General features: G+C 39.4%; 1 pseudogene; it reads left to right on the forward strand.

Annotated features, from left to right (window-relative positions):
- The first annotated feature begins 11,800 nt into the window (after positions 1 to 11,800).
- Positions 11,801 to 12,313, forward strand: LOC138078924 (large ribosomal subunit protein uL23 pseudogene; annotated as a pseudogene).
- Positions 12,314 to 12,622: the final 309 nt, after the last annotated feature.

The following is a 12,622-nucleotide window of genomic DNA, read 5'->3' on the forward strand; positions in this document are numbered from 1 at the left end:
CATAGAATGGCTACATGGGATCTCAAATCTCAGAGGCCAAGATGAAAGTAAATATCAAATGAGTATCCAACTAAATAAAATAGTCACAGCAAGAGTTCAATAAATGATAGCCATGAGCTATTTTAAATAAAAGTCTGGTAATTTATTGATTTTGTATTATGGCTTATACTTGTAGCTTTTCCTGTATCCACCACACACACAATCAGCTGATAAGTGACAGACACTTACCATGGCTTATAGGCATTAAATTGTGACTAGAATTACTCATGTCAAATACAAGAGAGAAATCTTTTAAACCTGAACTTAGAAAATCCTTTTTCCACATCACAGGGCATAATTCCTTTCTCAAAATCTGCCACATATCCCATAATGTAAATATGAGAGTCCAGGAAGAGTCAAGACTGAGAAAGTAAGTTTACTTATTACAAAGCAATAAGAAAATGTGTCTTTTTTTTTTTTTTTTTTAGTCCTCAGGGAAGTAACAGAAATATTTTAGGTAGCAGCGTATAACAATTTAAACATATTTTGTTCCTCCAAATGGTTGTGTTCTTAGAAGAATTTTCAGTGGAAGCCCAGAGCAGAGGCTAGCCAGAGAGGTCTCGATGTTTCCCTCTAGGACCTGCAGCAGTGCAACTGGTGACTATGCAGGTGAGACCCCTCTGCTGCAGGCCACTAAGAGGAGAAGGAACAAGTTTCGGGGTGGACAGTTGCTACTCATTTTCCCTGATCCCTATCTCAGAAGGTGTTTACCAGGCAGTGTTCCAAGTTTTTCTCTGCATTACTCACTGCAGTTCATGACAAGTTTCTTCAGTTGAACTGAGATTCACTTTCCCACACCCTTTCAACCAGGAATTGCATGATAATTAGAGGATACATTACATTTTAGATACAGTAATTGTGTCCACACACCCAACAAGTAATCTGTTCAGCACAAATGTGTTTGGCCCACACATTTCATCTTGAAACTGCTCTGGCAGTCTCTAAAATGACAATTCTCTTGTAAACCTGGGTATACTGGTAAACCTTTCAATGAGGTCATCTACCTTAAAATCACCAAAAAAAAAAAAAAAACTAAGATGAAGTGCCACCTATACTATGCAAAAAAGATGCTATTGATGGGTGTGGACTTCAAATGGAACTGATTAATTCCCGTGATTCTTCCTCTGCTGCTGCTGCTAAGTCACTTCAGTCGTGTCCGACTCTGTGCGACCCCATAGACGGCAGCCCACCAGGCTCCCCCGTCCCTGGGATTCTCCAGGCAAGAACACTGGAGTGGGCTGCCATTTCCTTCTGCAATGCATGAAAGTGAAAAGTGAAAGTGAAGTCGCTCAGTCATGTCTGACTCTTAGCGACCCCATGGACTGCAGCCCACCAGGCTCCTCCATCCATGGGATTTTCCAGGCAAGAGTCCTGGAGTGGGGTGCCATTGCCTTCTCTGGATTCTTCCTCTAAACACTAAATATTGTGCTTAACAGAGGTCCATCTAGTCAAGGCTATGGTTTTCCCAGTAGTCATGTATGGATGTGAGAATTGGACTATAAAGAAACCTGAGCACCGAAGAATTGATGCTTTTGAACTGTGGTGTTGGAGAAGACTCTTGAGAGTCCCTTGGACTGCAAGGAGATCCAACCAGTCCATCCTAAAGGAGATCAGTCCTGGATGTTCATTGGAAGGACTGATGTTGAAGCTTTTCAACAATACTTTGGCCACCTAATGCAAAGAGTTGACTCATTGGAAAAGACCCTGATGCTGAAAGGGATTGGGGGCAAGAGGAGAAGGGGACAACAGAGGATGAGATGGTTGGATGACATTACCGACTCAATGGATATCCAACCATGTTTGGGTTTTGGTAGACTCCAGGAGTTGGTGATGGACAGGGAGGCCTGGCAGGCTGTGGTTCATGGGGTCGCAAAGAGTCAGACACAGCTGAGTGACTGACCTAACTAACTAATTACACCATGGAAATCTAATGACTGAAGGAAGTTTAAGCATATTTAAAAGTGAGCATTTCTCCACATGTCTCTTAGGAAATAAAATATGGATAGAATAAAATAAATATGAGAATCCAAATATTATTTCGTCTTAAAATATTATTTAATATTTCACTTGGCTAGAATATTTAAGCTAATCATTAGTATCTGAATATATGCATTGGTTCTGTCCTTTGCAGAAGAAAATCAAGCTTGAAATAAATTAATTGCAACTTCACATTAACCTTTGGGATTACTAATTACTAATTAAATGGCAAATGAGCCTCTGCCAGAAAAATCTCATTCTAACTCCATGAAAACCTAAGGCCTTTAAAAGCAGCTTCATCAAAGGAAAATACTGGGGGGTAATATTAGCTAGATCTTATTTTTTCTAAATTAATTTGGTCTCCCTTCCGCTTGCCTCTGTAACCACATTATCATATATCATATGGGTGGTGATGGTGTAGTTGCTAAGTCGGGTCCAACTCTTGCAACCCCATGGACTGTAGCCCTCCAGGGTCCTCTGTCCATGGAATTTTCTAGGCAAGAGTGCTGGAATAAGTAGCCGTTTCCTTCTCCAGGGAATCTTCCTGACCCAGGGATAGAACCCATGTCTCCTGAATTGCAGGTGGTTTCCTGCATTGCAGGCAGATTCTTTACAGCTGAGCCACCAGAAGCCCAATATAAGACATACTTTTTAGCTATCCCTGATGAGTCCATCTTTGGTCTTTGTTAGTTCATTTGTACATTCACGCATTCATTCTCTGTATCTGTTAGCTCTCTCTGGTTACAATCTACAGAAACAGCATCTGCTAACAAAGCAAAAATTAAAGAATGCGTGACTTACTGCATAGACATGGAATAGCTCACCAATCAAAGAAAAGAGGATGAGTTAGTCCTTTTTCTTGACCTAGGAAAAGAAACAGATGAATACTCTATTCTCTTTAAGGTACCATCATATTGGATATGTACTCATTCACCCAGTTGTGTCTGACTCTTTGCGACCTCATGGACCTTAACTAGTCAAGCTCCTCTGTCCATGGGATTTCCCAGGCAAGAATACTGGAGCTGGGTTGCCATTTCCTTCTCCAGGGGATCTTCCTGACCCAGGGATCGAACCCACATCTCCAGTGTCTTCTCCACTGGCAGGTGGAGTCTTTACCACTGAGATGCCTGGGAAGCCCACATATTGTATAAATATTCTCCAAATACCATGTAGGTGTATGTGTGTGTGTGTGTGTGTGTGTGTGTGAGAGAGAGAGAGAGAGAGAGAGAGAGAGAGAGAGATGCCCACCTCTTTGTCAGGGTGAGCAGCACCAGTGTAGAAATGCTCTCCTCCAAGACTAAATCAGTTTGTGGACAGGTAGTTTCTCAAAGCCAAATTGAGAGTACTATTAGCTGAAGAATGGAGAATTGATGTTGGATAAATTAAAACAACTGACAACTAGTACATCCATGTCCTTTAAGTAAGTGTTGAACATTCCAGTCCATGTTGTATTCTGAAAAGGAACGTATATAATTGCAACCCCTACTTCCATTAGCTCACACGCAGACACAGGAGCTCATATTTCTCTTTTAAGGATACAAGGATTATTCCTATGCATTTTTTCCTCTGTTAAAGCAACACTATGGTAAACACACTAGTAATATATATGTTCGTATACCTATCATTTTTACTTGTGACAACTTTCTATAAGTGGGATTATTGAGTCAAATGATATACAAATTTAATGTATTATATACATATATGCAGGGACATGGGATTCCCAGGTAGCTCAGCTGGTAAAGAATCTCTGCCTGCAATGCAGGAGATCTCAGTTCGATTCCTGGGTCAGGAAGATTCCCTGGAGAAGGGATAGGCTACCCACTCCAGTATTCTTGGGCTTCCCTGATGACTCAGATGGTAAAGAATTTGCCTGCAATGTGGGAGACCTGAGTTTGATCCCTGGATTAGGAAGATCCCCTGGAGGGGAGCATGGCAACCCACACCACTATTCTTTCCTGGAGAATCCCCATGGACAGAGGAGCCTGGTGGGCTACAGTCCATGGGGTCATAAAGAGCTGGACATGACTGAGCGACTAAGCACATGCAGGGTCATAGAGAAATATCTAGAAGACTATACACAACAATGTAGTCAACAGCTACTACTGAGGCATATTTATAATCATGTGAGGAGGGTCTATCATCTGGAAATTTACTCAGAGAAGAGGAAACTTCCTAGAAGGCTACCTTTGTCTCCTTGTTACTTTTTCTTTACAGGAATCTGACATTTTCTTCTGAGGAAGCAAGTTTTAAAAGGTCTAGTGTTCCCTTAATTTTTTTAAAAAAATACATTTTTATTGACATAATTTCAATCATAGAAAAGTTGCAAAAATAGTACCAAAAAACCTCGTAGTCTCTATCCAGATTCCCCCAAAGCTAACATTTTATATTTGCTTTCTCTCTCTTTCTCGCCTTCTCTCTTTATATATGTGTATATATAGTTCTTTAAATCTGTTTGAGAGTAAGCTGCAGAAATAATATCCTTTTAACTCTGTCATGGTTCAGTGGTAAAGAAACCACCTGCCAAGCAGGGGATGCAGGTTCGATCCCTGGGTTGAGAAGTACCTTGGAGGAGGAAAATGGCAACCCACTCCAGTGTTCTTGCCTGGAAAATCCCATGGCCAGAGGAACCTGGTGGGCTACAGTCTATGGGGTCAGGAATCAGACATGACTTAGGGACTGAACAACAACAATGACGACCTTGTGATAGAGTCTGACTCCATTTCCTGAGGTTTGCTGACAACTTTAAACCTCAGCCCTTCTCTTCCCCTCTGAGCAACCTGATAGGAAATCCTGATGCTTTTTCCTTCAGAGCCATGGAGCAATCCAGACCATGCAGCCCCTCCCTGAGCTTGGGAAACCTCAGTCTGGTCCCCCTCCTAACTACAATGAAATCCCGAGCCAGTCTTCTATCTTCTATCTTTTTTCTTCTCAGACCTGCTTGGGAGGCTTGCCCTGTTCTCCCAAGATACACCTATCATGTAAGCAATAATAAATCTTCCATTCCCTCTTCAAGTGTGTATGACATCATAAATCTCAATGTTGAAGCCAAATTCTGGGTGAGGAACTGCCATACACTTGCAGAGTGTATGGCAACAAACCCTAAATAAAATCTCTTACATAATTATCAAAATTAGGAAATTAGCATTTATACACCTTGATTATCTAACCTACAAACCCTTTCAGATCTCTTCCTTTGCTCCAATAATGGTCCTCAAGCCAAAGAAGATTTTGAATGATATTATTGATCAAAGGGCATGTATATGTATCTCCTTTTCCTGGAACAATTCCAGAGTTTTCCCTCGTCTGTCATGACACTGACGTTTGGAAGAGTACTGTTCTGCCACTTTGTAGAATGTTTCTCAATCTGGGTTAGATATCTATTCATAATTAAATTCAGGCTGTGTTGTACTGAAAGTTCCTTTTTTCCCTGCTTGCTGATTATGTTTACCCTGTGCTCTATCAAAACTCTTTTGCTCTTTCTATTTTCCTTGATAGCTCTCAGGCTGGAGCAATACCAATCCAGATTTAAGTCTTGACTATCCAAAGGCTGAGACAAAACCACTGGATGATGTTTTCTACGGGCCCTCTTTGTTATTGATTTTATGGTGATAGAAGGTGTCAGTTACTGAGAGGTAGTGGAGAAAGCATTGTATCATTTGTGTTTTTAAAATGAAAGTTGTCCTCTCTTGAGTCAGGTTTGGCTAAGATGTGAATAAGAGATGCCATTTTAAAACCCCTTGAATAAACTTCTTCCCGCCTCTTTTGTTATGTTACCCTAGAAATTTAAAGAGCTGCCATAAAGTGAAGGGAAGGGTGTGGTTTCTAGTAATTGTAACACTACTACTAGGAGTTGGGCTGAGCAATGATTTTCACATTTTAATGTAAACATTTTTGGACTATTTATGAGAAACATGTACTCTTTCATAATAAAAAAAATAATAAAAATAATACATAAAAATAAAATAAAACATACTCTTTCATAATAAAAATAATAAAATAATAAATAAATGATTTTCACATTTTAATGTAAACATTGTTGGACTATTTATGAGAAACATGTACTCTTTCATAATAAAAATAATAAAAAATAAATAAAAAATAAAAAATAAAAATAATAAATAAATAAATAATAAATAGGAAGTTTTCCTATTTAAAAAACCTTGTCCAGAGTAGATTGCTAACTGGTGGTTACCAATGGGGAGAGAAAAGGGTGGGGGAAGGGCAGTATAGGAGCAGAGGAATAAGAGGTACAAACTATTAGATATAAAATCAACTCCAGGCTAAATTGTGCAGCAAGGAATATACCCAATATTTTATAATAACTATTAATATAGCATAATCTTTAAAACTGTGAATCACTATGTTGTACACCTGGAAGTTATATTGTACAGCAACTATATTTCAGTTTAAAAAAAAAACAAACAAACCTATACCTGACCAAAACTGTTTCTGACTCTTAATTATGATTCTTTCCTTTTCTTTGCAGCCCAGTTCTAAAAGAGTAATAGCCACTTGATGTGCCTTTCAGTTCTTCAGTAACCTTCTCAATAGTGGCCCTTCTCCACTGTCTCTGGCACTTGATCAGTTTTGGCCACTTCCTCCTTTTGCATCTGATTGAACATCGTTTTTATTTTCATGGCTTCCTCCTCCCATTCCATTAATATTGCCCCCACTTGTTCCTCTTCTCATGTTCAACAAACTCTTACACTTCTGTGGATGGGACCCCACTTTCCACAATGATCCAACATCCACACCTGCATCCTAGTCCTCGCTCCTAAACTCGAGGATCTCAGAACCATCTGCTTAGTGCACTTTTCCACTGTAAAGCCTCACAGGCACTTCAACTTGAGTCTTTACTTCTCTGTGCCCTTGATTCACTTGTGTGCTCAGCACTCTCAATGATTCTAAGATTCATACAATGATTCTAAGATTCATACAGTCATCCAAGTCATGAATCTTAGAATCATTGTCTGAGACAGTGCTGAGCACACAAACAAGTCAAGGCCACAAAGGAGTAAAGACTCAAGTTGAAGTTCCTGTGAGGCTTTGCAGTGGAAAAGTGCCGTAAGCAGATGGCCCTGAGAACCTGGAGTTTAGGAGTGAGGACTGAGCCCAGTTCCTACAGTTCTTCCATATCTGCTGTATTACCTAGCTTTCATGGGAAATTTGGCATCAATCCACAAAATATCATATTCACTATACATTTCATAAATTTCAATTTTATCCATTTTTTATGTCTTTGATCAGTTTTAAAATATCTCCACACTTGAAATTTCCCACTATCTTCATGACAACATTCATCAAAAATTTATACAATACTTAGTAAAATCTCCTGGACCTTTCTTTCTGCAAAAGCAGAGAAAATAGCTGAAAGATATAAACCTCCACTTATCTGATCCATTGAATGAGTTTCCAGTTTTTAGTGAAAACAATTGAGGCATTCAATCACTGCTTTTTAAATTTCTCTTGACAGGACTTCCCTGGTGGTTTAGTGGTTAAGAATCTCCCTGCCATTGCTGGGGACACAGGTTCAATCCCTGATCTGGGAAGATCCTGCATACCACGGAGCAACAAATCCTGAGTACCATAACTACTGAGCTCACACTCTAGAGCCTGTGAACAGCAAGTACTGAGCTTGTGCATCACAACTAGAGAGTAGCTCCCACTCATTTCAAATAGAGAAAGCCCTTGCAGCAACTAAGACCCAGCATGGCCAAAAATAACTAAATAAATAACTATTAAAAAATAAAATAAATTTTTCCTGACAGTGGAAAAGCATCATCATCATTTTTATCACTTCTCCTGGCATTATTCTTCAAATTTAATTTATTTTTCTATGTAAATACTCAGATGACCATTATATCTACTACTGTGGGCAAGAATCCCTTAGAAGAAATGGAGTAGCCACCATAATCAACAAAAGAGTCCAAAATGCAGTACTTGGATGCAATCTCAAAAATGACAGGATGATCTCTGTTTGTTTCCAAGGCAAACAATTCAATATAGTAATCCAAGTCTAAGCCCAGGCCAGTAATGCTGTAGAAGCTGAAGTTGAATGGTTCTATGATGACCCACAACACCTTCTAAAACTAACACCCCCCAAAAGATGTCTTTTTCATTGTAGGGGAGTGGAATGCAAAAGTAGGAAGTCAAGAAATACCTGGAGTAACAGGCAAATTTGGCTTTGGAGTACAAAATGAAGCAGGTCAAAGGCTAACAGAGTTTTGCCAACAGAATGCACTGGTAATAGCAAACACTCTCTTTCAACAACATAAGAGAGGACTTTATACATGGACATCACCAGATGGTCAATACCGAAATCAGATTGATTTTATTTTTTGCAGCCAAAAATGGAGAAGCTCTATACAGCCAGTAAAAACAAGACTGGGAGCTGACTATGGCTCAGATAATGAACTCCTTATTGCCAAATTCAGACTTAAATTGAAGAAAGTAGGGAAAGCCACTAGACCATTCAGGTATGACCTAAATCAAATCCCTTATGATTATACTGTGGATGTGACAAATAGATTCAAGGGATTAGATCTGATAGACAGTGCGCCTGAAGAGGTATGGACAGAGGTTTGTGACATTGTACAGGAGATAGGGATCAAGACCATTCCCAAGAAAAAGAAATGCAAAAAGACAAAATGGTTGTCTGAGAAGGCCTTACAAATAGCTGAGAAAAGAAGAGAAGTGAAAGGCAAAGGAGAAAAGGAAAGATATATACATCTGAATGCAGAGTTCCAAAGAATAGCAAGAAGAGATAAGAAAGCCTTCTTCAGCGACCAATGAGAGCCATTTTGCTTTTTTTTTTGCTTTTAGAACTAACACCCAAAAAAGATATCCTTTTCATTCTAGGGGACTGGAATGCAAAAGTAGGAAGTCAAGAAACACCTGGAGTAACAGGCAAATTTGGCCTTGGAATGCGGAATGAAGCAGGGCAAAGACTAATAGAATTTTGTCAAGAAAATGCTCTGGTCATAGCAAACACCCTCTTCCAACAAGACAAGAGAAGACTCTACACATGGACATCACCAGATGGTCGACACCAAAATCAAATTGATTATATTCTTTGCAGCCAAAGATGGAGAAGCTCTATACAGTCAACAAAAATGAGACTAGGAGCTGACTGTGGCTCAGATCATGAACTCCTTATTGCCAAATTCAGACTTAAATTGAAGAAAGTAGGGAAAACCGCTAGACCATTCAGGTATGACCTAAATCAAATCCCTTATGATTATAGAGTGGAAGTGAAAAATAGATTTAAGGGCCTAGATCTGATAGATAGAGTGCCTGATGAACTATGGAATGAGGTTCGTGACATTGTACAGGAGACAGGGATCAAGACCATCCCCATGGAAAAGAAATGCAAAAAAAAAAAAGCAAGAGAGTTCCATAAAAAATCTACTTCTGCTTTATTGACTATGCCAAAGCCTTTGCCTGTGTAGATCACAACACACTGTGGAAAGTTCTTCAAGAGATGGGAATACCAGACCACCTGACCTGCCTCCTGAGAATTCTATCTGCAGGTCAAGAAGGAATAGTTAGAGCTGGACATGAAACAACAGACTGGTTCCAAGTCAGGAAAGGAGTACATCAAAGCTGTATATAGTCACCTTGCTTATTTAACTTATACGCAGAGTACATCATGAGAAATGTTGGACTGGATGAAGCACAAGCTAGAATCAAGATTGCTTGGAGAAACATCAATAACCTCAAATATGCAGATGATACCACCTTTATGGCAGAAAGCAAAGAAGAACTAAAGAGTCTCTTGATGAAAGTGAAAGAGGAGAGTGAAAAAGTTAGCTAAATTTCACTAATCAGAAAAATAAGATCACGGCATCTCATCCCATCATGTCATGTCAAATAGATGGGGAAACAATGAAAACAGTGAAAGACTTCATTTTGGGGGGCTCCAAGATCACTGCAGTTGGTGACTGCAGCCATGAAATTAAAAGACATTTGCTCCTTGGAAAAAAAATTATGACCAACCCAGACAGCATGTTGAAAAGCAGAGACATTGCTGAAAAAGATCCATCTAGTCAAATCTATGGTTTTTCCAGTAGTCATGTATGGATGTGAGAGTTGGACTATAAAGAAAGCTGAGTGCCGAAGGATTGATGCTTTTGAACTGCGATGTTGGAAAAGACTCTTAACAGTCCCTTGGACTGCAAGTAAATCCAACCAGTTCATCCTAAAGGAAATCAGTCCTGAATATTCATTGAAAGGACTGATGCTGAAGCTGAAACTCCAATACTTTGGCCACCTGGTGGGAAGAAATGACTCATTTGAAAAGACCCTGATGCTGGGAAAGATTGAAGACAGGAGAAGGGGACAATAGCAGACGAGTTGGTTGGATGTCATCATCGTCTCTATGGACATGAGTTTGAGTATGCTCCAGGAGTTGGTGATGAACAGGGAAGCCTGGCGTGCTGCAGTCCATGGGGTCACAAAGAGTCAGACATGACTGAGTGACTGAACTGAACTGAACTGAACCCATTTTCTTACACACTGTCACATAGATGATGACTTAGTGTCTGAGTGGTGATCTTCAAGGAACTACTCTAAAGCTTGGTATTTTACTATACGTTGTTTGTGTCTGATTTCACATGTTTGCAAATCTGAGTCTGATGAGCTCCACCTAAAACTTCAAACAAGAAAAAAAAAAAAAACAGAAAAGGAAAATCCCACTTATTGGAGGGCAAAATAAAAGCTTATCTTCCTGGATGCGTGTCTCCCATTAGACCACAATGCTTCAAAGGTTGGGATTAACTCTTCAAAAGGTGTCTGCACTACCTGCGCAGCTTCATAGTGAACTTCCCACCTTGTCTGGGAAAGTCTTTCCAATCTTACACCTTTATCTGCAGCACTTTCCAGTAATGAGGTGAGACTAAAAAGAGTAAGTAATTTTTCCTCAAAGTCCCAAACAATGACATACCCGAAGAAATTGTGACACCAGAATGATTTATGCAAAGACTCCAAGAATGGTTATTCATGGGGTCACATTAGGACTTGGAATTAATTGCTTAGTATTTTTCTGAACACCAGTGAGAATACTATTCATGGCTGCAACATTATTTGGTCCTTGGACATTATGTGAAGTTGACAGAAATTCAGTAGAAATGCAAAATGTTTTTGGCCACACCTCGAAGGTTGTGGAATCTGACTCCCCCAGCCATACCCTCTCCATTGGAAGTGCAGAGTCTTAACCACTGGACCACCAGGGAAGTCCCAGAAATGCAAATATGCATATCTAAAGTAACTGTATTAATGCAAGATTCAGATAGAACAAGCTTAAAAGAAAACAGTGAATCATCTATAAGCGCTAACAATGAGAATGAAAATGTTTGTAAGAATCAAAATCTTATATATATATAGAGGGAGACAGAGATAGCAAGACTAGTGAAGACCAAGACCATCATTTGATACAGAAGAGATAATTAACAATATTTTAATTTATTCTGATATTGATAATTCTCTAGTACTGATTCCAAAAGATTTGAGAGTTAATTTGTTTAAGAGCAGAAGTGAGCATCTTCATATTAAGAATGAACCTTTCCAGATCAATGAAAAGGACAAAAGAGCAAAGGAAGTGGTTGACACATAACAACTTCAAGGTTTTATGAATTTCTATCAAATGGCAAAAAAGTGGAAAATTTGATTTATTCAAAAATCACAGATTTATTCACTTTCTTTTTTACTGCACATTGTTTGCAGATACTGAAACAAAAGTTAGAACATCCTGCTTTGCAACTAGCTTTAAAACAAAGTGGAGCTTTTCATGAAGATGGCGCCGAAGGCGAAGAAGGAAGCCCCTGCCCCTCCTAAAGCTGAAGCCAAAGCAAAAGCTTTGAAGGCCAAGAAAGCAGTGTTGAAAGGTGTCCACAGCCACAAGAAAAAGAAGATCCGGACGTCACCCACCTTCCGGCGGCCCAAAACACTGCGGCTCAGGAGGCAGCCCAAATATCCTCGGAAGAGCGCCCCTAGGAGAAACAAACTTGACCACTATGCTATCATCAAACTCCCCCTCACCACCGAGTCAGCCATGAAGAAAATAGAAGACAACAACACACTGGTGTTCATTGTGGATGTCAGGGCCAACAAACACCAAATCAAACAGGCTGTGAAGAAGCTCTATGACATTGACGTGGCCAAGGTCAATACTCTGATCAGGCCTGATGGAGAGAAGAAGGCATATGTTCGACTGGCTCCTGACTATGATGCTTTGGATGTTGCCAACAAAATTGGGATCATCTAAACTGAGTCCAGCTGGCTAATTTCAAATATAAAAGTTTTCACTATAAAAAAAAAAAAAAAAGTGGAAATTCATACCTCAGATCCTTGAGCTTGAGACATATGGACATTTCTGCTACTTAGAGAAATGGAGGAAATCAGTAATGGTGCTGAGACATGAAAAATTGTTGCTAAAACTTATCACATAGAAATATAAATAGAGGGAAAATGGAGAGACACATTACATCATTTTTTGAAGTATAATATTTTTTAGCTATACATTCTCCCTCTGTGGTCCTAAAGAGGACATCATCTACAAACAAATGAAACTTTTGGAGTTGTTAAAATTACTCTCAAATTACAACCCAGT

The sequence above is a fragment of the Capricornis sumatraensis genome, chromosome 4 (genome assembly GCF_032405125.1).
Source record: "Capricornis sumatraensis isolate serow.1 chromosome 4, serow.2, whole genome shotgun sequence".
NCBI classification, from domain to species: domain Eukaryota; kingdom Metazoa; phylum Chordata; class Mammalia; order Artiodactyla; family Bovidae; genus Capricornis; species Capricornis sumatraensis.